This window comes from Pseudorca crassidens, chromosome 8 (genome assembly GCF_039906515.1).
Source record: "Pseudorca crassidens isolate mPseCra1 chromosome 8, mPseCra1.hap1, whole genome shotgun sequence".
In the NCBI taxonomy this organism is placed as follows: Eukaryota; Metazoa; Chordata; class Mammalia; order Artiodactyla; family Delphinidae; genus Pseudorca; species Pseudorca crassidens.
The window spans coordinates 20,011,743-20,036,798 of record NC_090303.1 but is presented as its reverse complement, the minus strand read 5'-3'; the positions used below and the strand labels follow the sequence as shown (position 1 = coordinate 20,036,798).

Genomic DNA, 25,056 nt, shown 5'->3' with positions numbered 1-25,056 from the left:
AAAAAATTTTAACACAGATATAGAAGGGAGCTCCCAACAGAGGTCCTGTTAAACCACAGAGGCTTCTTACATTAGCTTTTTCACTTATATCTTTGATTTTTATTGTAATTATCCCACATAAGCTGTTTATGTCTTCTAGGCAAATAAATTCAATCTTGGCTGACTAATTTAATGGTCACTCTATTTGAGAAAGTAGAATTGCATACAGGTTAAACATATGGGAGCTACCATGATGTTGTCCAGGTTCAAATCCTAGCTCAGAATCTGCAATCTGTGTGCCCTTGGAGAGTTATAAAACACCCCCATGGGCTTCCCTGGTGGCACAGTGGTTAGAAATCCGCCTGCCAATGCAGGGGACACGGGTTCAGTCCCTGTTCCAGGAAGATCCCACATGCCGCGGAGCAACTAAGCCTGTGCACCACAACTACTGAGCCTGCACTCTAGAGCCCGCGAGCCACAGCTACTGAGCCTGTGTGCCACAGCTACTGAAGCCCGCACTCCTGGAGCCTGTGCTCGGCAACAAGAGAAACCACCACAATGAGAAGCCCCGTGCACCGCAACAAAGAGTAGACCCCGCTCACCACAACAAGAGAAAAGCCTGCGCACAGCAACGAGACCCAACACAGCCAAAAATATAAGTAACTTAATTAATTAAAACACCCCTATGCCTCAGTTTCCTAATCTACAAAAGAGGGGTAATAATCAAATCTACCTCACAGAGTCATGCAAAAGACACTATGCTCAGCACAGAAACTAGCACAAAGTAAATGCTCAGTGGAAACACAAGGTACCATTATATTGATGGATTACAGGCAGCCTAATGTGCATAGCCACTGAGGATGCAGAGATAGAAGAACAGCTCCCTGTCCCATACCCTTAGCAAATAGATCTTTGGACACAATGAAGACCCAAGGTCAGGTCTCTGGATACTAGAATTATTATATGATCCAGCAATTCTAGGTAAATACCTAAAAGAATTGAAAACAGAGACTCAAACAAATTTTGTATTATTCACAATAGCCAAAAGGTGGAAACAACCCAAATATTCATCAGCAAATGCATGGATAAACAAAATGAGTTATATACATTACGGAACACTATTCATCCTTAAAAAGGAATGAAATTCTGATACATGCTGCAATGTGGATGACCTTGGAAACATTATGCTAAGTGGAATAAGTCAGACACAAAAGGATAAATGTTGTCAGATTCCGCAATATATGAGTTACCTAGAATAGTCAAATTCACAGAGACAGAAAGTAGAATGGTGGTTACCGGGGGCTGGAGGAAGGGGGCAAAGGGGAGTTAATTGTTTAATGGTTACAGAGTATCAGTTTGGAATGATGAAAAAGCTCTGGATATGAAATAGTGATGATGGTTGCACAACAATGAGAATGTACCTAATGCCACTGAATAGTACACTTAAAATGGCTAAAATGGACTGTGGAAAACAGTATGGAGTTTTCTCAAAAAACTAAAAATAGGACTACCATATGACCCAGCAATTCCACTCCTGAGTATATATCCAAAAAAAGCAAAAACACTAATTCAAAAAGATACAGGCACCCCAATGTTCATAACAGCATTATTTACAATTGCCAAGACATGGAAACAACCTAAGTGTCTGTCAACAGATGAATGGATAAAGAAGATGTGGTATATGTATACAATGAAATACTACTCGACCATAAAAAAGGATGCATTTTTGCCATTTGCAACAACATGGATGGACTTGGAGGGCATTATGCTAAATGAAATAAGTCAGAGAAAGACATACTGTATGATATCACTTATATGTGGAATCTAAAAAAATACAACAAACTAGTGAATATACAAAAAAGGAAGCAGACTCAGAGATATATATAGTGGTTACCAGTGGGGAGAGAGAGAGGAGGGAGGGGCAGTATAGGAGTAAGAGGTAAAAACAATTATGTATAAAATAAGCTACAAGTATATTTTGTGCAACAGAGGGAATATAGCCGATAGTTTATAATAACTATAAGTGGAGTATAATCTTTAAAAATTGTGAATCACTATATTGTACACCTGTAACGTATATGATATTTTACATCAACTACTTCAATTTTAAAAATTTAAAAAAAAAAAAGAAGAGATAAACCAGGCTGGAATAGGCAATGTGCTGGGAGATATTGAGAAGGTGTTTCTCGAACTGGCCTTAAGACTATGCCAGCTTTAAATGATCTGGGAGGAGAAAGGAGGAATCACGTGGGAGGACCCAGCCTGTCCTGAGCATGTGAGGGAATTGGAAGGACAACCTTCACATCTTCTTGCCACAAAGACTCTGCCACCAATAGTGATTCCACTTGGTTAAATAAGAAATAATAGAACAAGTAATAATAATGGCTAACCTTAGGTAGTGCTAAAGACTTTGTGTTTATTACCTTGCTTAACCCTCATAATAACATCATGAGGTAGAACTGTAGTTATCAACCCATTCTGAAGCTCAGAATGTTTAAATTCCTTGCCCAAGACCATGTGCTAGAGAAAAACAAAGCTCCAGACCCTGGCTCTTCACTGCTGGTTTAAACTACCACTGGTTAATGAATGACACATTTTCCACTCTACTTAACATTTTCCCACCACCTAGATAACCAGACAGAAAGGTAAACTAATTTTAAATTAGCTCCAGTTAATATTAAATCAACAAAGCATTATCTGAATTAGTCTCAAAGTAATGATTCTTAATCTTTGGGGGTCAGGGTCCCCTCTGAAAATCTGACAACAATTAAAGCCCCTCATCCATACACACACAAAGTTTGCATAGAATTTCAGGGACTCCCTGAAGCCCAGGAGGAGCCCTAAGTTAACATTTCTTGACCTCACTCTTCCCGAGCCAAATAAAACCCCTCCAAGTGCAAGTGGTGTGGGCGTCACACCGGGTCCCAACTCCTCCCATTAGCACAGATCATCAAGGGTGCTGGGGCAGCTGCTCTGCCTACACATATAATCAGATCATAAACTGTCTTCAACCATATTTGTTCTGTTGAATAAGCATTTGAGTTCTTGGCAAGCGTCATGGTCTGGGAATGCTGATGCTTTCATTCTGCCTGTGTGAAGGGGAGCAGGCTGTGGGTAGGCCGTCTGGAGGAAGACTGTGTGAGCAGATATTGTTGCTGCCGCCCCACATACTGTCAGGTGCCACTAGCTGCTGGGGTGGTCAGAAGCCACTTCCAGCCTAGGGGCCAAGAAAAAAAAGCAAACAGAATTAACCTAACTGCCATCCTGGAACAGTCCTGCCCCATGTGTATTGGAGAAGATCAAAAGCATAATAAATAGTTCCCTTTCCCCTCACTCTTGAGTCTAGCAGCTGTGTTTTTCTCCTCTCTAATTTTCTTCTATGCGAGGAACAAAACACAGACAATATGGTATAATGTTAAAAATATTTATAATGTTTATAAATATATAATGTTTAGGAGAAAGATGAAGGTTTAAAGCCTAGCTTCACCACTTACTCGGGCAAGTTACTCAGCATCTCTAAACCTCTGATTTCCTTTTTTTTTTTTTTTTTTAATATTTATTTGGCTGCACTGGGTCTTAGTCTTGGCATGTGGGATCTTCCTTGTGGCATGGGGGATCTTTAGTTGTGGCCATGCGGGATCTTTAGTTGCAGCAAGCGGGATCAAGTTCCCTGACCAGGGATAGAACCCAGGCCCCCTGCACTGGGCGAGCAGAGTCTCAGCCACTGGACCACCAGGGAAGTCCCCGAACCTGTGATTTCTGTTTTAGAAAATGTTGACACGAATGTTTATATTACAGAATTGTTGTGAGGATTAAGTAAGGCAATACACTTATATTCCTGGCACATAATAAGTACTTAATAAGCAGCTACTAAAACCACACCTCATGGTATTTATATTTCTGGCTATCAAGTTTCCACTGAGATTAATAACCCTGTTAATCTGTGTGTTTAAGTCCTTGAATATCAAGAGCTATTGTGATCTCAAGGAAATATAAAAGAGCCATACATCCTAAACCCCATCGTTCAGAAGCTATAACTGCTTTCTCAGCTTTCTCTTCATTCCTGGCACAGAGCTTGGTGAACAACTGAATGGTGGCAGGTACATGTGGGCCAGAAGTTACTCTGGGAGAGCCAGGATCACCTTAAGAAATTAGCAAGTGGAGCAGACATCCAGTTCACTGTCAGAAGACAAGGTCACTGTTAAATCGTAACTTCCTTGACGAGCACACTGTGTGCAGGAGAGGCTCGGTCTTCAGAAGTTTTCTGCAATCCTCTGGTTCCCTGAAAGGAGTTGTCTCCAAAGCACCTCTGGGCAAGCTCTTCCTCTCTTAGCTTGGACGTAAGGAAAGACCTTGGGGAAATCAGCTGGACTTATTTACATCCTAAATCTTTAAAGCAAACAAACAAAAAAGAATTTGAATTTACAATGAAAGACACACAATAGCCTTAAAGACTTAACAAAATAGAACCCAGGATTGAGGGAAAAAAGGAGAAGCAGATGGGATAACCCTAAAGTATACCTCAGTTGTAAATTTCACTCTGCGCTTCCCGAACAAAATGAGAGACAGTAGGTTTCATAGCTCTAATCAGAAGAGAATAAAATGCCATTTGTAGGGGGAGATACAGCTCTTTCCTGGTACTAAAACCTGGTGAGAATTTCTCATACAGTGGAACATACATCAAGATCTGGAGTCATGCCAGGTACTGTCCTCACAACTGTTTTACAGTAAATAAACAGTTTTCGTGTAGCTATTTATTATAGTGACCTGAGATAAAACACTACCTCAAGGGAGATGATCAGACAACACCAGGATGTGGGACATTCCAATGTGGCTTAGTGTCTTCAAAACGTCAATATCATGAAAAGAAAAGGTGGTGGTGGGGAAATGTTTAAGATGAAAAGAGGCAAGATACTGAAGAGACAGAACCATTTTCAATGTATGACTTTTGGTTGGTGAAGAAAATCATTGTAAGACATTTTGGTGGTAGTCGAAGAATCATGAATATGGACTGATTATATATTAGATGATATAGGAAATTATTGTTAGATATGGTAATGGCATGGTGGCTGTGTAAAAGAATGTTTTCTTATTTATCATTTATTTTTAGAAGTGCATCCTGAAATATTTAAAGGTAACTTTGAAATGGTTCCTACACACACACATGCACAAAATGATATTTGACAAAATGTTAACCAGTATGGAATTTAGTGAGGGATACATGGATCAGCATATATTCTATTATGTGTTTGAATATTTTCACAGTAAGAAGTGAGAAAAAGAAAAAGACTCCGAATAGCCAAAGCAATCTTGAGAAAGAAAAACGGAGCTGGAGGAATCAGGCTTCCTGACTTCAGACTCTACTACAAAGCTAAAGTAATCAAGACAGTATGGTACTGACACAAAAACAGAAATATAGATCAATGGAACAGGAGAGAAAGCCCAGAGATAAACCCAGGCACGTATGGTATCTTATCTTTGATAAAGGAGGCAAGAATAGACAATGGAGAAAAGACAGCCTCTTTAATAAGTGGTGCTGGGAAAACTGGACAGCTACATGTAAAAGAATGAAATTAGAACACTCCCTAACACTGTACCCAAAAATAAACTCCAAATGGATTAAAGACCTAAATGTAAGGCCAGACACTATAATACTCTTAGAGGAAAACATAGGCAGAACACTCTATGACATAAATCACAGCAAGATCCTTTTTGACCCACCTCCTAGAGAAATGGAAATAAAAACAAAAAGAAACAAATGGGACCTAGTGAAACTTAAAAGCTTTTGCACAGCAAAGGAAACCATAAACAAGATGAAAAGACAAAAAAAAAAAAAAAAAAAAAGATGAAAAGACAACCCTCAGAATGGGAGAAAATATTTGCAAATGAAGCAACAGAAAATATTTGCAAATGAAGCAACAGACAAAGGACTAATCTCCAGAATATACAAGCAGCTCATGCAGCTCAATATCAAAAAAACAAACAACCCAATCCAGAAATGGGCAGAAGACCTAAATAGACATTTCTCCAAAGAAGATATACTGATTGCCAACAAACACATGAAAGGATGCTCAACATCACTAATTATTAGAGAAATGCAAATCAAAACTACAATGCGATATCATCTCACACCAGTCAGAATGGCCATCATCAAAAAATCTACAAACAGTAAATGCTGGAAAGGGTGCGGAGAAAAGGGAACCCTCGTACACTGTTGGTGGAATGTAAATTGATACAGCCACTATGGAGAACAGTATGGAGGTTCCTTAAAAAACTAAAAATAGAACTACCATACGACCCAGCAATCCCACTACTGGGCACATACCCTGAGAAAACCATAATTCAAAAAGAGTCATGTACCACAATGTTCATTGCAGCTCTATTTACAATAGCCAGGACATGGAAGCAACCTAAGTGTCCATTTACAGATGAATGGAAAAGAAGATGTGGCACATATATACAATGGAATATTACTCAGCCATAAAAAATGAAATTGAGTTATTTGTTGTGAGGTGGATGGACCTAGAGTCCGTCATACAGAGTGAAGTAAGTTAGAAAGAGAAAAACAAATACCATATGCTAACACATATATATATATGGAATCAAAAAACAAAAATGCTTCTGAAGAACTTAGGCGCAGGACAGGAAGAAAGATACAGACGTAGAGAATGGAGTTGAGGACACGGGGGGGGGAAGGGTAAGCTGGGACAAAGTGAGAGAGTGGCATGGACATATATACACTACCAAATGTAAAACAGATAGCTGGTGGGAAGCAGCCGCATAGCACAGGGAGATCAGCTCGGTGCTTTGTGACCACCTAGAGGGGTGGGATAGGGAGGGTGCGAGGGAGACGCAAGAGGGAGGAGATATGGGGATATATGTATACGTATAGCTGATTCACTTTGTTATACAGCAGAAACTAACACACCATTGTAAAGCAATTATACTCCAATAAAGTTGTTAAAAAAGAAAAAGTGAGAAAAAGAACACATGGGGAGAAATCTCAGAGGAGCACGTACCCTACGTTTGCTAGAGAAAAACGCCTGCAGACTGCCCTGGGTATACCAGGGTAGGAGGCATGAACTTGTTACGGACTGAATTATGTCTCCCCCCAAATTCATTATGTTGAAGTTTAACCCCCAAAACCTCAGAATGTAAACATATTTGGAGATAGGCTCTAAAATGAGGTCATTAAGAAGGGCCCTAGGGCTTCCCTGGTGGCGCAGTGGTTGAGAGTCCGCCTGCGGATGCAGGGGACACGGGTTCGTGCCCTGCTCCGGGAAGATCCCACATGCCGCAGAGCGGCTGGGTCTGTGAGCCATGGCCGCTGAGCCTGCGTGTCCAGAGCCTGTGCTCCACAACGGGAGAGGCCACAACAGTGAGAGGCCCGCGTACCACAAAAAAAAAAAAAAAAGAAGGGCCCTAATCCAATATGACTGGAATCCTTATAAGAAGAGAAGATTTGGACACAGACACATACAGGCAAGGTGATGTGAAGATGCAGGGATAAGACAGCTGTCTAGGAGCCAACGAGAGAGGCCTGGAACAGATCCCTCAGAAGGAAGCAACCCTGTTGGCACCTTGGTCTGGAACTTCTAGCCTTCACAACTGTGAGAAAATAAATTCCTGTTGTTTAAGCCAGAAAGTCTTTGGTACTGGGTTAAGTCAGCCCTAGCAAACTAATAGAGAACACCTTGATTTGCCACCAAAGCCCAGGAAGCTTTTCCTGTATCCCCACCCAGCCCTCTCCCCCTGACACTGTAATCTGGACACTGTATAGTCTATACTGGGCAGAGCAGGACTGCAAGGCTCATCAGAAGGTAGTTGCCCTGAGCAGACTTGGATTGCAGCTGCTCAGATGCACATACTCCCCAGCCCAGAGACTGTGCATCTGAGTGCTGCAGTCCAAGTCTGACACGTATTGGTCCTTTACCTTTGTGGGTTTTCTGTCTTAAAAGTTAAGAAATCGGGCTTCCCTGGTGGCACAGTGGTTGAGAGTCCGCCTGCAGATGCAGGGGACACGGGTTTGTGCCCCGGTCCGGGAAGATCCCACATGCCGCGGAGTGGCTGGGCCCGTGAGCCATGGCCACTGAGCCTGCGTGTCCGGAGCCTGTGCTCCGCAATGGGAGAGGCCACAACAGTGAGAGGCCCGCGTAACAAAAGAAAAAAAAAAAGTTAAGAAGCTGTGTGTGTGTGTGTGTGTGTGTACGTGTACGCATGCACACGTATATTGGGGAAGAGGGAATCTAGCTTTAAAAGCCCTGTAGCTAATATTTATTTATTCTAATGAATATTTAATATTTAGAATTACAATTGATATTCAGGTGGTGTGCTGCCATACTCGACTGTTAAAGTATTTAAGTAACTTCACGCTTGTGGATAAATAGCATTACCTTCCTCATCACCCCAGCTCCTCTCTGGAGACTCCCCACAGTCCAGCAGCTAACGAGTTAATGCCTGGCACCAGAAGGTGCTCCAGAACCTGCTCCAGCAGTCTTGCCCTGCACTCTGGTAGGAACATCTGTCTCTGCCCATACTAGCTGTTACATGTTTTTCCAGTCCATCTCTCTTAGTGCGCCCTCAGCTCCCAGCACTGTCCTCTAAATTCTTTATGATGCATTATTTCACGACAGCTCCAAAGCATATTAGTCTTTCTCTTTACATATGAAGAAACTGAAGGTCAGAGAAATTAAAGTAGTGCAGGGACACAGGCAGAGTTCATAGCCACTGCTCCCCATTTTCTGACTGTACCCCCTGGAACTGGTATGTCAGAATTCTTTTCTCCTTAGAAGAGAAAGCAGAGCAGTCAAGAAGAGTTCAGGGGCTCCAGCCCAAGGTCCTGGGGAGTCTGGGTTTTCTCGGGGCTCCCCTTTTCTCCAGGTCAGATCTCCCCAGATAAAAACACTGATATAGGTGCTGGGTCATAGTAAAAACACACATAGGACAAGCTGTCCTGTAACCAAACAGCTTCTAAAGCTGCACAGCGATTCCAGGCTCTCCTCACTGCAGACACTACGGGAACAGAAGATGACCTCTCACCTGCAGCCGTGGTGCCCCTTGGAGGGCGAGGCAGGGCTGAACAGGTGGGTATGACCCACTTTAACCTTTCAAAGCAGTGGCAAAAGCCTGCACAGCTGTTCGAGGAACACCTGGACATTCTTTTGGCCCTGAGAGTTTTGCTGTAGGAACCTTGCACTCAGGTCCCTGACAATGACCTGCCCACTTGTGGGACACTCACTCGGGCCCTCCGGCCGTGCGGTACAGGAAGGCCCACCTCCTTTCACACTGACCCTGGCCCCCTGATTTCCTTGTGACCTTCTAACTTTGTTTCTGCCTTTCCCATGGCACTTAACCCCAGTGTGACCTGAAGACTCAATAACCCTAAAAACCAGTCCTGCTAACCAGCTGGCCTGGGCACAATAGCACTTGGAAAGCAAAGTCATGGGACTGAAACCAAAAGAAAACCTATTCATGAGAGAAGCAGCTGGCAGCTGGAAAACAGAAGGAGAGAGAAAGAAAGGCCAGTCCCTACCTCCTACAGGACCCGATTAACTGGGGATTTCAGAGTAAGAGTCACTCAACCTGCCTGAGACCCCTCCCCTCTCCTAATGAAGGCAGTGATGCTTATCGGAGCCCCCCACCCCCACCCCCGCCATCCCCACATCCTTCCCAGCAGGGCTCAGGAGAGCAATCCTGCTGACAGGAGCTTTGAGATGGAAAGCAGTGAGGAGAGGGCGTGGGGAGGACCACGGCTGCCCTGGGCAGTCAAGAGATGCTCTTCATCTAAGGCTCCTTTCCTATTAAGCACCCATGAAATATTTCTGAGGACATATGTTAAATCATTTTAAATAACTGCTAATTGTATTCATTTAAAAATTTCACAAGTAGTGTATTTTCATTGAAGAAAAAAGAGGGAAGAAAAGGAGAGAAAAGTCACCCATAATACAACTAGGACATAACCACTTTCAACATTTAATGCATATATGTTTTCACTCAGAAAACTAGATATCACAGTATATATCCTCAACAATAGATCATAAACAGCTTTCCACGTCCGTGTAACCACTTCTACCACTCCCTTTTAGTGGCCGCAGCGGGTTTTATTGTGTGGATAAAAGGTAGTGGCTTAAGCCAATCCCCTATTGCAGTTCATTTGGATTGTTTCTGATGGGAGTTAAATTCCTTTATGAAGTGGCAGACGCTGAGACCAGAGGGGATGATATCGCAGCCTTTTAAAGTTCTCAACCCCATCATCCCCACCACCCAGACTGCTTGGCATTTTGAACACTGTGTTCCCTTATAGTCAACCTCAGGATGTTTCCAGATGTTTTGCTGCATGATCCCCATCCAGAAACAGGTGTGGTAGGAGCCCCAGCCTCATCTCTTACATGGGCTTCCCCCCCTTAGCCCTCAGAGATAACAGATCACAGCTGAGGCAAAAAAAAAAAAAGTGGTATCAACTAGATCTCATTTCCAGCATCTTTATTTTATTAGCAGACAGTGATTTCCCAACTACACTGTTGGCGTCTCCCTGCCCACAGTAGGATTTCTGCCTGATTAGGCTCTGGAACTTGCTAGCAGGAGTTTAATACTCCTGCAGTGGGAGAGGGGTGAGATGGGGTAGGGACGAAGAGATACCAAGCAGGGAACACACACACACACACACACACACACACACACACACACACACGCACACACGCACACACACACACAACACAGGCATGCTCCGTGGTCTATACACAAAGGAGATGAGAAGCTTTCATAAGGAGACAAAAGTTGTATCTTATGCATTTCAGAGGGAGAAAAGCCAGGAGCTAGGAACTGAATACAAGTGTCTGTTTTGCCCCAAAGGGGGGTTGTCAGTGTCAGAGGCGTTCTGTGGGTGCTGAGCCAGCTTTGGGCTGATGCTGTCCGATATCTGTTTTACACCCTGCAATCTCTTGAAGTCTCCTTCATATTGCTTGAACATCTTTCCCTTTTCTCATTTCCTCACTGTGACGTCAAGAACACCCTTGAGACCACAGAGTACCTTTAAATGACTAAGATACAGCTTCTGAGGAAAAAAGGAACGAGGAGGGGTCAGGGGAGGCCACTCCTGCTTTTGGCAATTGAAGGGAGGTGGGAGGACGGGGGAGCCTCCCCCTTCCGGCAGGACATGTCTGGACACAGCAGGACAGCCACACCCTGACTTCCCCATTTCCTGCTCTTGATGGTACCCACCCTCTCCAAACTGCCCAGACTTGAAAAGCTGAAGCCACCTCTGTCTTCTCTTTTCCTCCCACACCTAAGTGTCATGTTCTGTGGGCTCTTTCTTCCCACTTCCCCACTCCCATCCCTTCCTTTGCATTTCCACAGCAACTGCCCTAACTCAGGCCTCTCCCCAGCTTCCTACAAGTCCTCACCTTCTCTACTCCACCGTCTTAACCCCTCCTAGCCCATTCTTACCGACCGGATTCATGTTCCTAATCAGTGATTTGCATTATGTTGTTCTCCTGCTGCAAAACTCCCCATGGACCCCATGGCCTGGCAGGAAAAGACCACCACAACTAGGCTTTGTCCTGCTCTTCCACCCTGTTCTCACCCTAGCTGCTTCCATCGTCCACTTCCACGCAATCCAGTCTTCCCTGGAAGGCCCACCTTTCCCTGGAATTCCACCCCCGGAATGCCCAACCTTTCTCATCTTTGCCTTTGGAATCAGAATGACCCTTGGAAGCGAATCTCCATGAACCTTTCCCTTACCTCTGAACCAAAGAAAGTACTCCTCTTCTATGGCTTTATTCTCTGTACCTTTCTCTGTCCTGTATTTTACTATCTTGTTAATGTCTTATCTCTCCTACTGAATTACATTTCCTAAAGGGCAGGGGCCTGAGTTTTGTTGGTCATTGTATTGCCTGCAGCCCCAGGGAATTCTGAGTTTGTGTGAGCTGGTTTCGTAATTACGGGCAATTATCCTGACAGCTCTGTTGGATACACCTACAGGCTTGAAGACATGGTCCCTGGCCCTGGAAGGCTCAGAGGCTCACCCACCTTCTAGATTCCTAGGTATGAGGACAGATGCCCACACTTGCCAAAAGAGCTTAGGCTGGTGTTATAGACTGAATTGTGTCCCCCCCAAAATTCACATGTTTAAATCCTAACCCCTCGTACTCCAGAAGGTGACTTTATTTGGAGATGGGGTCTTTAGCAAGGTAGACAGGTTAGATGAGGTCATTAGGGTGGATCCAAATTCAATTTGATTGGGGTCCTTATAAAAAGGGGACATGTGGACCTCGAGACAGACAAGCAGAGAGCAAAAAATGATGTAAAGACACAGAAAAGACATCATCTATAAGGCAAGGAACTCCGGAGGCCACCAGAAGCTAGGACAGAGACCTGGAACAGGTCCTTCTCTCACAGCTCTTCGAAGGAACCAATCCTGCCCACACCTTGATTTCTGACTTCTAGCTTCCATACTGTGAGACAATAGTTTTCTTTTATGATAAAACACCCAGTCTGTGGTGCTTTGTTGGGGCAGCCCCAGCAAACTTATACATCTGGATGCCTGAGAAACGTGAGGAGAGCAAAGCCAAGTCATGGAGATGCTCTGGGCAGGAAGGCAGTGGGCCCTCAGCACCAATAGCCCGTGCCAGCAGCTGAGCCGAGGGCAAGGGCCAGCAGCTGGCCTGCCTGACACAGCTCTTTGAAGAGTGTTCTGCTTCTGTATTTGCGCAGAGGAGGGTGGCATTAGGGATGGGGGCAGGAAACCGCACTGAAGGGCAGACTGTCCTTCCAGGCTCCAGATGCTTCCAGCCCAACTCTTTTAAAATGAAAGAAATGGAAAGACATCATAAGCTCTGCAGAGACTCAGAGCTCTGCCCTGGAAACCCCTCCCTAATTACCACCTTCCACTGTGGCTCCTGGTGCCTCCCTCCTCCTCAGCAGGGGGCTAGGGATGTGGACATGCCTCTTCTCCTGACTCAAAGGGTCATTTCCTGAGCGCTCCTTACCAAAATATGCCTTCCCACTCTGGGGAGCCTCACCAGACGCACTAACTGTATTAGGATTGATTGGATATAATTAAGTTCGCTGAGTGGAACTGCTCCCCATTAGCAGACAGGAAAACTAAGGTATGGTGGGCCTCACCTTCAGGCTGGCTGCTGGCAGGAAACAGATGCCAGAGCTTCTGCCCCACCTGGAGTCAGTCCCATAACCTCCCATAGTGAAGGTAGTAGGCAGGGGAAAGCAAGAACAAAAGCAGTGAGCTCAGAAAGAAGTATGTGCCTGGGCCCCAGGACCATGGAACAGCTGTACCACCATATATATATATAGCAAACATGCCACTGTAAGAGCGAACACTTAGGCACCAGGACCTTGCTCTGAGCACGCTAAGCCTGTGCTGCCCAGTACAGGAGCCACTGGCCACATGTGGTTACTAGACACTTGACATGTGGCTAGTCCTCCAAACTGAGATATGTTGTTACAGTGAAATACACACTGGACTTGGAAGACTTAGTATGAAAAAACGAATATAAATATTAATATTTTAAAAATACTGTTTACATGTTAAATGGATACTGTGTTTATATGCTGTGTTAAATAGATTATATTACTAAAACTAATTTCACTTATTTATTTTTGCCTTTTTAAATATGGTGACTGGCTGGGACAACGTTAAATGTACCAACATTTACATTATAGGGGTCCCAGAGGAGAAGAGAGAGAGAAAGGACCCAAGAAAATATTTCCCATGTTAGGGAAGTCGAAAACTTCCCTAACATGGGAAAGGAAATAGCCACCCAAGTCCAGGAAGCACAGAGAGTCCTGAGCAGGATAAACCCGAGACACATAGTAATCAAAATTAATAAAAATTAAAGACAAAGAAAAATTATTAAAAGCAACAATGGAAAAATGACAAATAACATACAAGGGAACTCCCATAAGGTTAACAGCTGATTTCTCAGCAGAAACTCTACAAGCCAGAAGGGAGTGGCATGATATATTTAAAGTGATGAAACAGAAGAACCTACAACCAAGATTACTCTACCCGGCAAGGATCTCATTCAGATTCAATGGAGAAATCAAAAGCTTTACAGAAAAGCATAAGCTAAGAGAATTCAGCACTACCAAACCAGCTCTACAACAAATGCTAAAGGAACCTTCTCTAAGTGGGAAATACAAGAAAGAAAAGGACCTACAAAAGTGAACCCAGAACAATTAAGAAAATGGTCATAGGAACATACATATTGATAATCACCTTAAATGTGAATGGATTAAATGCTGTAACCAAAAGACACAGGCTTGCTGAATGGATACAAAAACAAGACCCATATATATATGCTGTCTACAAGAGACCCACTTCAGACCTAGGGACACATACAGACTGAAAGTGAGGGGATGGAAAATATATTCCATACAAATGGAAATCAAAAGAAAGCTGGAGGGCTTCCCTGGTGGCGCAGTGGTTGAGAGTCCACCTGCCAATGCAGTGGACACGGGTTCGTACCCCAGTCTGGGAAGATCCCACATGCCGCGGAGTGGCTGGGCCCGTGAGCCATGGCCGCTGAGCCTGCATGTCCAGAGCCTGTGCTCTGCAATGGGAGAGGCCACGACAGTGAGAGGACCGCGTACCACAAAAAAAAAAAAAAGAAAAAGAAAAAGAAAGCTGGAGTAGCAATACTCATATCAGATAAAATAGACTCTAAAATACAGAATGTTACAAGAGACAAGGAAGAACACTACATAATGATCTAGGGATCAATCCAAGAAGAAGATATAACAATTATAAATATTTATGCACCCAACATAGAAGCACCTTAATACATAAGGCAAATGCTAACAGCTATAAAAGAGGAAGACGACAGTAACACAATAACATTTGGGGACTTTAACACCTCATTTACACCAATGGACAGATCATCCAAACAGAAAATTAATAAGGAAACACAAGCTGTAAATGACACAATAGACCAGATAGATTTAATTGATATTTGTAGGACATTCCATCCAAAAACAGCAGATTACATGTTCTTCTCAAGTGCACAAGGAACATTCTCCAGGATAGATCACATCTTGGGTCACAAACGAAGCCTCAGTAAATTTAAGAAAATTGAAATCATATCAAGCATCTTTTCTGACCACAATACTATGAGATTAGAAATAAATTACAGGGAAAAAATGTAAAAAACACAAACACATGGAGGCTAAACAATATGTTACTAAATAACCAAGCGATCACTGAAGAAATCAAAGAGGAAGTCAAAAAATACCTAGAGACAAATTACAACGAAAACACAACGATCCAAAACCTATGGGATGCAGCAAAAGCAGTTTTAAGAGGGAAGTTTATAGCAATACAATCCTACCTCAAGAAACAAGAAAAATCTCAAATAAACAATCTAACCTTACACCTAAAGGAACTATAGAAAGAAGAACCAAAAAAAAAAAGCCCAAGTTAGAAGGAAAGAAATCATAAAGATCAGAGCAGAAATAAATGAAACAGAAACAAAGAAAACAGGAGCAAAGATCAATAAAACTAAAAGCTGGTTCTTTGAGAAGATAAACAAAATTGATAAACCTTTAGACATACTCATCAAGAAAAAGAGGGAGAGGACTCAAATCAATAAAATTAGAAATGAAAAAGGAGAAGTTACAACAGACACCACAGAAATACAAAGCATCCTAAGAGACTACTACAAGCAACTCTATGCCAATAAAATGGACAACTTGGAAGAAATGGACAAATTCTTAGAAAGGTATAACCTTCCGAGACTGAACCAGGAAGAAATAGAAAATATGAACAGACCAATCACAAGTAATGAAATTGAAACTGTGATTAAAAATCTTCCAACAGGGCTTCCCTGGTGGCGCAGTGGTCGAGAGTCCACCGGCTGATGCAGGGGACATGGGTTCGTGCCCTGGTCCAGGAAAATCCCATGTGCCGCGGAGTGGCTGGGCCTGTGAGCCATGGCCGCTGAGCCTGCACGTCCGGAGCCTGTGCTCCGCAACGGGAGAGGCCACAACAGTGAGAGGCCCACGTACCGCAAAAAAAAAAAATCTTCCAACAAACAGAAGCCCAGGACCAGATGGCTTCACAGGTGAATTCCATCAAACATTTAGAGAAGAGCTAACACCCATACTTCTCAGACTCTTCCAGAAATTTGCAGAGGAAGGAACACTCCCAAACTCATTCTACAAGGCCACCATCACCCTGATACCAAAACCAGATAGAGATACTACAAAAAAAGAAAATTACAGACCAATATCACTGATGAATATAGACGCAAAAATCTTCAACAAAATACTAGCAAACAGAATCCAGCAACAGATTAAAAGGATCATACACCATGATCAAGTGGGATTTATCCCAGGGATGCAAGCATTCTTCAGTATATGCAAATCAATCAATGTGATAACCATATTAACAAATTGAAGAATAAAACTATATAATCATCTCAATAGATGCAGAAAAAGCTTTTGACAAAATTCAACACCCATTTTTGATAAAAACTCTCCAGAAAGTGGGCATAGAGGGAACCTACCTCAACATAAAAAAGGCCATATACAACAAACCCAAATCAAACATCATTCTCAATGGTGAAAAACTGAATCCATTTCCTCTAAGATCAAGAACAAGACAAGGATGTCCACTCTCTCACCACTAGTATTCAACATAGTTTTGGAAGTTGTAGCCACAGCAATTAGAGAAGAAAAAGAAAGAAAAGGGATCCAAATTGGAAAAGAAGAAGTAAAACTGTCACTGTTTTCAGATGACATGATACTATACATAGAGAATCCTAAAGATGCCACCAGAAGACTACTAAGAGGTAAGCAATGAATTTGCTAAAGTTGCAGGATACAAAATTAATGCACAGAAATCTCTTGCATTCCTATATGCTAACAACGAAAGATCGGACAGAGAAATTAAGGAAACAATACCATTCACTATTGCAAAAAAAAGAATAAAATACCTAGGAATAAACCTACTTAAGGAGGTAAATGACCTGTACTCAGAAAACTGTAAGACTGATGAAAGAAATCAAAGATGACACAAACAGATGTTCTTGGATTGGAATAATCAATATTGTGAAAATGACTATACTACCCAAAGCAATCTACAGATTCAGTGCAATCCCTCTCAAATTACCAATGGCATTTTTTACAGAACTAGAACGAAAAATCTTAAAATTTGTATGGAGACACAAAAGACCCCAAATAGCCAAAGCAACCTTGAGGGGAAAATTTGGAGCTGGAAGAATCAGACTCCCTGACTTCAGACTATACTACAAAGCTACAGTAATCAAGACAATATGGTACTGGCACAAAAACAGAAATATAGATCAATGGAACAGGAGAGAAAGCCCAGAGATAAGCTCACGCACCTATGGTCAAGTAATCTATGACAAAGGAGGCAAGAATATACAATGGAGAGAAGACAGTCTCTTCAACAAGTGGTGCTGGGAAAACTGGACAGCTACATGTAAAAGAATGAAATTAGAACACTCACTAACACCATACACAAAAATAAACTCAAAATGGATTAAAGACCTAAATGTAAGACAGGCCATTATAAAACTCTTAGAGGAAAACATAGGAAGAACACTCTTTGACATAAATCACAGCAAGATCCTTTTTGATCCACCTCCTAGAGAAATGGAAATAAAAACAAAAATAAACAAATGGTACCAAATGAAACTTAAAAGCTTTTGCACAGCAAAGGAAACCATAAACAAGATGAAAAGACAACCCTCAGAATGGGAGAAAATATTTGCAAACAAATCAACAGACAAAGGATTAATCTCTAAAATATATAAACAGCTCATGCAGCTCAATATTAAAAAAGCAAACAACCCAATCAAAAAATGGGCAGAAGGGGGCTTCCCTGATGGCACAGTGGTTGAGAGTCTGCCTGCCGCTGCAGGGGACATGGGTACGTGCCCTGGTCCAGGAGGATCCCACATGCCACGGAGCAGCTGGGCCCGTGAGCCATGGCTGCTGAGCCTGCACGTCTGGAGACTGTGCTCCGCAATGGGAGGGGCCGTGGCAGTGAGAGGCCCACGTACTGCAAAAAAAAAAAAAAAAAATGGGCAGAAGACGTAAATAGACATCTCTCCAAAGAAGACATACAGATGGCCAAGAAGCACATGAAAAGCTGCTCAACATCACTAATTATTAGAGAAATGCAAATCAAAACTACAATGAAGTATCACCTCATACCAGTTAGAATGGGCATCATAAAAAAATCTACAAATAACAAATGCTGGAAAGGGAAATGTGGAGAAAAGGGAGCCCTCTTGCCCTGTAGGTGGGAATGTAAACTGATACAGCCACTATGGAGAACAGTATGGAGGTTCCCTAAAAAACTAAAAATAGAATTACCATATGACCTAGCAATCCCACTACTGGGCATATGCCCAGAGAAAGCCATAATTCAAAAAGACCCATGCACCCCAGTGTTCACTGCAGCACTATTTACAATAGTCAGGTCATGGAAGCAACCTAAATGCCCATCAACAGACGAATAAATAATGAAGAAGTGGTACATATATACAATGGAATATTACTCAACCATAAAAAGGAAGAACATTGGGTCATTTGTAGAGACGTGGATGGACCTAGAGACTGTCGTACAGAGTGAAGTAAGTCAGAAAGAGAAAAGCAAATATCGTGTATTAACGCGTATACGTGGAATCTAGAAAAATGGTATAGATGAACCTGTTTGCAAGGCAGAGGTAAAGACACAGACATAGAGAACAAACGTATGGACACCAAGGGGGGAAAGTGGGGGCGGGTGGTGGTGGTGTAATGAATTGGGAGATTGGGATTGACATGTATACACTAATATGTGTAAAATCAATAACTAATAAGAACCTGCTGTATAAAAAATAAATAAATACAATAAAATTTAAAAATAATATATGGTGGCTGGAAAAGTTTATAAATTACACGAGTCTTGCATTTATATTTCTCTTGGAAGGAACTGCTCTAAACACAGCATGGCGCCTAATGTTTAGCACAACCCAGTGCAGTGGTGCTAGTCTCAGTTCCCTTTTACAGAGATAACGCTCAAGCCCTGAGATGTTAAGAAATTTGCCCAAAGACACACAGCCAGTAAGAAGAGGAAAAAAACCTAGGGAGTTCAAGAGTAGCAGCAGAACCATGAGTATGGCTTGAACTGGGACAGTGGCAGGGAGATAGGGAAAATGAGCAGATGGAAATCCATTCTTAGGTAGAAATACTTGCCGCCAAGGACTGTGTGAGGAGCAGTGACGAGGAGGAAAGGATGACTCTGGTGTGTGGCCTGAAGCATAGAAGCATTTGGGTCACAGGGCCTGAGTGACACAGGGAAAGAGACGCAGGTGTATAATGTTCAATCCCAACTTTTCCGTTTACTGACTGTCTTATCCAGAAGTTATGTCCCCTTTCAGGACTCAATTTCCACAGTTGGAAAATGGGAATAATAGAACCTGTCATAACAGAGTTGTCATGAAAAAGAAACAGGAAGATGTATATAGAAGTGCTGCATATGTGTTTGTTGGGTAGTTGTTTAAAAAGAGAGACGGGTTTCAGGAACCTGAAACACTCCTGTCCTCTGCTCTCCTGTCATTTCCCAGGCTGCTCAATCAATGATTAGCTCCCGGGCCACCTCCCCTGAGAAGCACATCAAAGAAAGCACCAGTGGAATGGCTTCTGTCTCCCAGGGAGGCCGCCTAACTAGGGTCACAGCCCCTTTCTCACCCGAGGAGCTGGGCCAGGGCCATAAAGCCGGACAAACTCTCACAATGTCAGGTCAGCCCTAGGCAGAGATCCAAGATGCGGAGCCCATCTGGGTTCTTCTTCCCACCCCACAAGGGTCAGGATTCCTGGTGCAGAGGCCCACAGATGCTCAGCCATATACCTTCAGGGGCAAACTCAGCCTCCTCTCAGAGAGTGTCTTCACTGTGCCAGGACAGAACCCTCCCAATCCTGTCCAACGCCACTATATTCTATGAGAATGGTGCCCCCTGGAGTTGTGTAGCAAGACCTCTGTGAATCAAAGCCAATTGCTGGCTGCCTACTCTTCGTCCTACAAAGCCCAGGCAGATCTGAGAAACAGGTGAAGGGTGTTTTGAGAGCTGTCTCCATCCCTTCTGTAATCCCAGGCAGGAGCCTGCCCTGAATCCTGCTTTTCCTTACATATTGCAGTCGCAGACGGAAGGAGATCTGAACTGAATGAAGGGCCCTTCCACCATCCTGCCCTGGCCTCGATCCTGACCTTGGTACAGTAAGTTGACGTTCCTATCTGTCACTCCCGTTAGATTGGGCAGGGTAGATCTTGCTCTAGTCTGGTCCATGGTGCTTAGTGAATGTTTGTTGAATGAATAAGTCCGTCTCTGCTAAGATATCTACCAGTAATTGTTTCCCACAGAGATGGTTGTATTATAACAGCTCGTTCTTTAAAACCAAGACAACTTCAAGAGAGCCAAAGGACTGACCACGGTACTGATGGTATATACCTGCCATGACCTTAGGGAAAAGGAGCCTTTTCAGTGCTTCTCAGCTGATACCAAGTAGGCAACATTCTACTGCTAATGCTTGCCCCAGCCTCCCTGTAAAAGGTTTCAGGTTGGCTGGATAGAGCCCTTGGAGGGGGCTTTCCAGCCGGACTCCCTGACAGAATTCTCTGTTACAAGGCTGACTTTTCTAACATCTCCATCCAACTTCAATATCCAGGCCTGGGATATCAGGGCCTCACTTTCCACACCTTCTGAAGGACCCTCACCTCCTGATTAATTGTCATGGGGCTTTTCCACGTCTCCGATTTCTGAATGTTTGCGAACAATATCATTTCTCAGCTGGGTGGAGTTTAGGGTGAGGTGATTAAGGCACTCGCCTCAGGTGTAAAATTTAAGGGGCACCAAAAAACTCAGTAATTAAGATAAACCATATTTGGATACAATCATTAAAAAAATCAAAACTAATGCAAAATAATCCATGATGAACAAACTATCAAAAGAAAACATTTTAAAGATTACATTAAGTATTATTTATCTCGATTACTGAGTTTTTTGGTGCCCCCTGAAATTGTGTGCTGAGGTGAGTACCTCACTGAGTTCAGTCAGGCTAGTTTCAGTCTCTCCAGAGTGGAGTGTCCTAACCTCAGCTCCCGTCTCTAACTGCTGCTGGCTTTAGTACAGACTGTAACTTGTGAGAACTGGCTTGAAGGAGATTAGTAGGATGGTGATTGGTCTGGGGCCCATTTACAGCCGTGCGAGAGCTATGCAAACAGATAAGCAGGGGGCCAAGTCTATTGTTCCGGAGTTCCCACCGGCCTTGAATGGCCCTTGGGCTCTGTGGTCTGGTGATCAGAGGTGTAAAGGTTTCTGAACAATTCTAGGCCTTTGATATGGTTGCCAACACTCGCATTTTTCATTCTGGGAACAGTGCCACCCAGGGCCACAACCCCCCTCCTCCACCTAAGCGAAGAAGTGCCTGCTGGTGGCGGGTGGGACAGGTCCTGCGAGGGCAAGGGTCAGGAGGACAGAGCAAAGGGGTCAGGAGGATGGAGCAAAGGGTCAGGAGGACGGAGCAGTGTCTCTTATCCTGGCTGCCTGTTCTTTTCCCTCTGGTACACGCTGACCTCCCCACCCTTTTGCACTTTCAAAACCTGTGCTTATCTTATTCCTCTGTCCGCCTTGGCCAATGCAAACACACATCTCTGCTCCTCCCTGTGGAGGAGCTGTCCCAGCACTTCCCAGTATGTAAAGATTTCCCTTGAGCTAATTCAGAACTTGGCCCTGGCTCTGTGCTGACGTCCTGACCCCACTGAGGTTTCTTTTTTCAAAAATGCGAGAGAGTGAGCTCTCTTGTTCTGGAAGCAGGGAGACACAGCCTCAAGTTCCTCTAATGATGCCTTTAGAACTCTCTTCTGAAGAACTGGGGCAACAAATTCGTCAACAAAGTTCTTCTGGGGGAGGCACCCTGTGGGGATGCCCCCCAGAAGAGGCGGTATCTGTGCCAATTTGACTGCTGTTTTGGAGGAGCACAGGTGAAGGAGAGGTAGTTTCCACTAGGCAAAATATTTTTTCCACTTCCTGTTCTTTGCTATTTTGCTTTCTTCCGGAGTTAAACCACCGGAGTTTCAGAATCAGATGCAACTTACGGTGAAGGCCTGCCACATGGCCTCTATTCCCCAGAATCTGGTGACCCAACTAGATTCCACGAGGCCAATCAAAGGGCAAGCTTTTGCAATAGCAGAACTCACTGTCCTGAAATCAGGCTCTTAAGAGTAAGCCTGGATCTCGTGAGGTCTTTCTTCCTAACGCTGACCTGAGGGAGATGGGCATTTTTATCTGGGAAGAGGTCTGCGTACTTCCACTTCAGCCCCGACATCTCCCTAGGAATGACTAGGGGGTTTCTTTCGCCATCATCTGGCCCCTCTGAGAAAGCAAGGAAATGCAGCAGAGGGCCTGGGGGAACCCCTTCAACGAGAGCCTGACAGCAGATCAGCCTCTTCGAACCGGAGGTGTGGGCGTGTGTTATGTTGCTGCGCAACCAGAGGCAAGCAAGCAGCAAACCGCAGAAGGCAGAGCCCGTTACCGAGGGGGAGTTTGAAGCACCTCGTGACCCCCCAGGGACTGGACCCAGCTAGATCAAGGGAAAAGGCGGCCTCCAAAAGTCCTCAGTGACGCAGAGGAAGTCAGGGGAAACAGTCAGAGGCTAGTCACCACTGACTCACAGTCTGAACGGTAGAGCAGGAACGAGCTGCCAGCGGCAGGCGCTCGGACCCCTGGCTTTACAGATACAGGAGCCGGAAGCCGGAAAGGAACCGATTGGGATCCCACTGCCGGGGTCCGAGCCAGAACCACCGCCCTTATGGCCTTCTGTTTGTTTAGCTTTAACAATTTGCAGACTCTCTCATGTGCTTTAGTTTCATCTGATCCTGAACTAAGAGCAAATATTTATCCTTCAAGGGAGAGGCCAAATGAGAACTGATTTATTTCCTCATATGAGAGGGGAAGAGTACGTTTCTAATGGAAGTCTTCCCAGGATTAAATGAGTTAATTATTTTGGGGATTCAAGAGGATATAATAAAGGACACCCCCTCATCCCTTACAAAGCTCTAATTTAGGGATGGGCATAAAGAAATCAAACAAATGGGATCAAAATACCAACTTTATCCTGATAGGTTTTATATGGGAGTCAGTGGTTTATACGTGTGGGTAAGTGAACCCCAGAATTAGGCAGGGTACCCACACAGCCTGGAGCAGCCCTCCCAGGTGGGAACTGTCCCTGTAAACCACGCATCACGGGAGAAGAGCGCCAATAGAGGCTCTAAAGGAGGCTGGCTGCCAAGAGAAGGAAGACAGAGAGAGGCTGAGCTATGCATTTGGGGTCCGTACTCCCCACACTCACCACTGAGAAGCTGCTTCTCCTCCCCTTCCTGTCCTCCTGTCCCTCCCCACTGTTGGGGAGGAGTGAGTCAAGGAAAAGGGTGAGGTCAGAAATCTGCCAGAAGAGCTTCCCCCGTGCGGAAGGAAACATCAGAGGTGAGCAATAAGTTTTTCCAACCTAACGTGTAAACACTTAGTACTTGGTACAACAGTAAGTGCTCAATAAAAGTTAGCTGTTACTATTATTATTCTGACTGTAGCCTGTCAGTCATACCAGAGACTGCCTTACCCTCATCGGTGTGACTTCTCTGATTGTATCTGCCCTTATTAGATGTGTGAGCTTGGGTATGTTACTTAACATCCCTAAACTTCAGTGTCTGCCTCTATAATAAAAATAGTACCTACCCTATAACTGGGGGGAACTACATGATTTAAGTGGAAAAGACTTAGCACGATGCCTGGAGCATAGTAAATATTCAATGTATGGTGACTAGTGCTGTTATAAAAAGAACCTGGGAGTCCAGAGCAAAATAAATGCAAAATTAAGACTGAGGCATTATTGATTTAGAGGAGGCATGTAAAGGAAAGTCTGGCTACTGTCTGTTAGAATTAGAGCAGTTGCTCCCATTGGATCTACAATCTGGACACCTAAGAGTGAATACCTGGAAGTATTGCCAAACCTTTTGGGCCTTTTCCCATCACTTTCCGTACAAGGAGGAGAAAGTCTCAGTCTGGTGTTGACCTTGGGAAGAGGATGATATTCTTTTTGCGGAGCGCAGGCTCCGGACGCGCAGGCTCAGCGGCCATGGCTCACGGGCCCAGCCGCTCCGCGGCATGTGGGATCTTCCCGGACCGGGGCACGAACCCGTGTCCCCTGCATCGGCAGGTGGACTCTCAACCACTGTGCCACCAGGGAAGCCCAAGATGATGATATTCTTGAAGCTGTGAGCTCCTTGAGAAGGATGAGTAAGTGCTGTTTTATGTGTTGACTGAAATGGCTTCAGCCAGTCACAAGATCTAAGGGCCACTGTCTGAGCTCCAGGAGGATAGAAACTGAGGTTGTCTTATTCACTGCTTTGTCTTTAGCACCTAGCATGGTGTCTGACACATAGCAAACATTTATTAAATATTTGGTAAATAAGTAAGTGAACTGGAAGGTTGCTCTCCACACGAGTGATGGGGAGATGGTACCTAAGATGTGGTCTGACTCCTCCTCCAGATCTAAGGAATGCTGAACGAGAAACATTCCTACAATCCCTGACTTTGTTTGGTCTTACTTAGGGGAGGAAGGAGGGAGGGGGAGGAGACTAAGTTGCAGAACTAGAGATTGCTGCTTTTTTTCTTCAAAACCGCAATGGGTGTTATTTTGAATATAGGGGCTTGAGTTATTCATGCTAAGGAGTTCCTATACCAAATGAGATAAGAAAGAGTGGAAGATGGAATATCTTAGCAATCAGGGTAAACTATACCAACAGCTCACTTTGAGACAGGGATGGATGTAGGACACTGGCAGATTTAATGAGATTTCATCCTAAAGTCTCAGACACTCAAAGAAGCTATCAGCACACTTTATATAATAGCACAAGACTGGAAGCAACACAAATGTCCATCTATAAGGGACATCTACACAATCGAGTATTGTGCAGTTGTAAAAAAAGAAGTGGCTCTGTGTATCAACATGATCTCTGGGATACCTTGTTAAGTGAAAAAAAGCAAGATGCAGAACAGT

The 25,056-nt window shown here is 43.9% G+C and overlaps 1 long non-coding RNA gene across 1 annotated transcript; it reads right to left on the bottom strand.

The window, feature by feature from the left end:
* Positions 1–4,083: 4,083 nt before the first annotated feature.
* On the bottom strand, positions 4,084–23,489 carry LOC137228556 (uncharacterized). Its single transcript, XR_010945303.1, has 3 exons — positions 23,350–23,489; positions 19,198–19,286; positions 4,084–4,368 (listed from the first exon to the last, which is right to left on the bottom strand). It is a non-coding gene; the product is annotated as an uncharacterized lncRNA (long non-coding RNA).
* Positions 23,490–25,056: the final 1,567 nt, after the last annotated feature.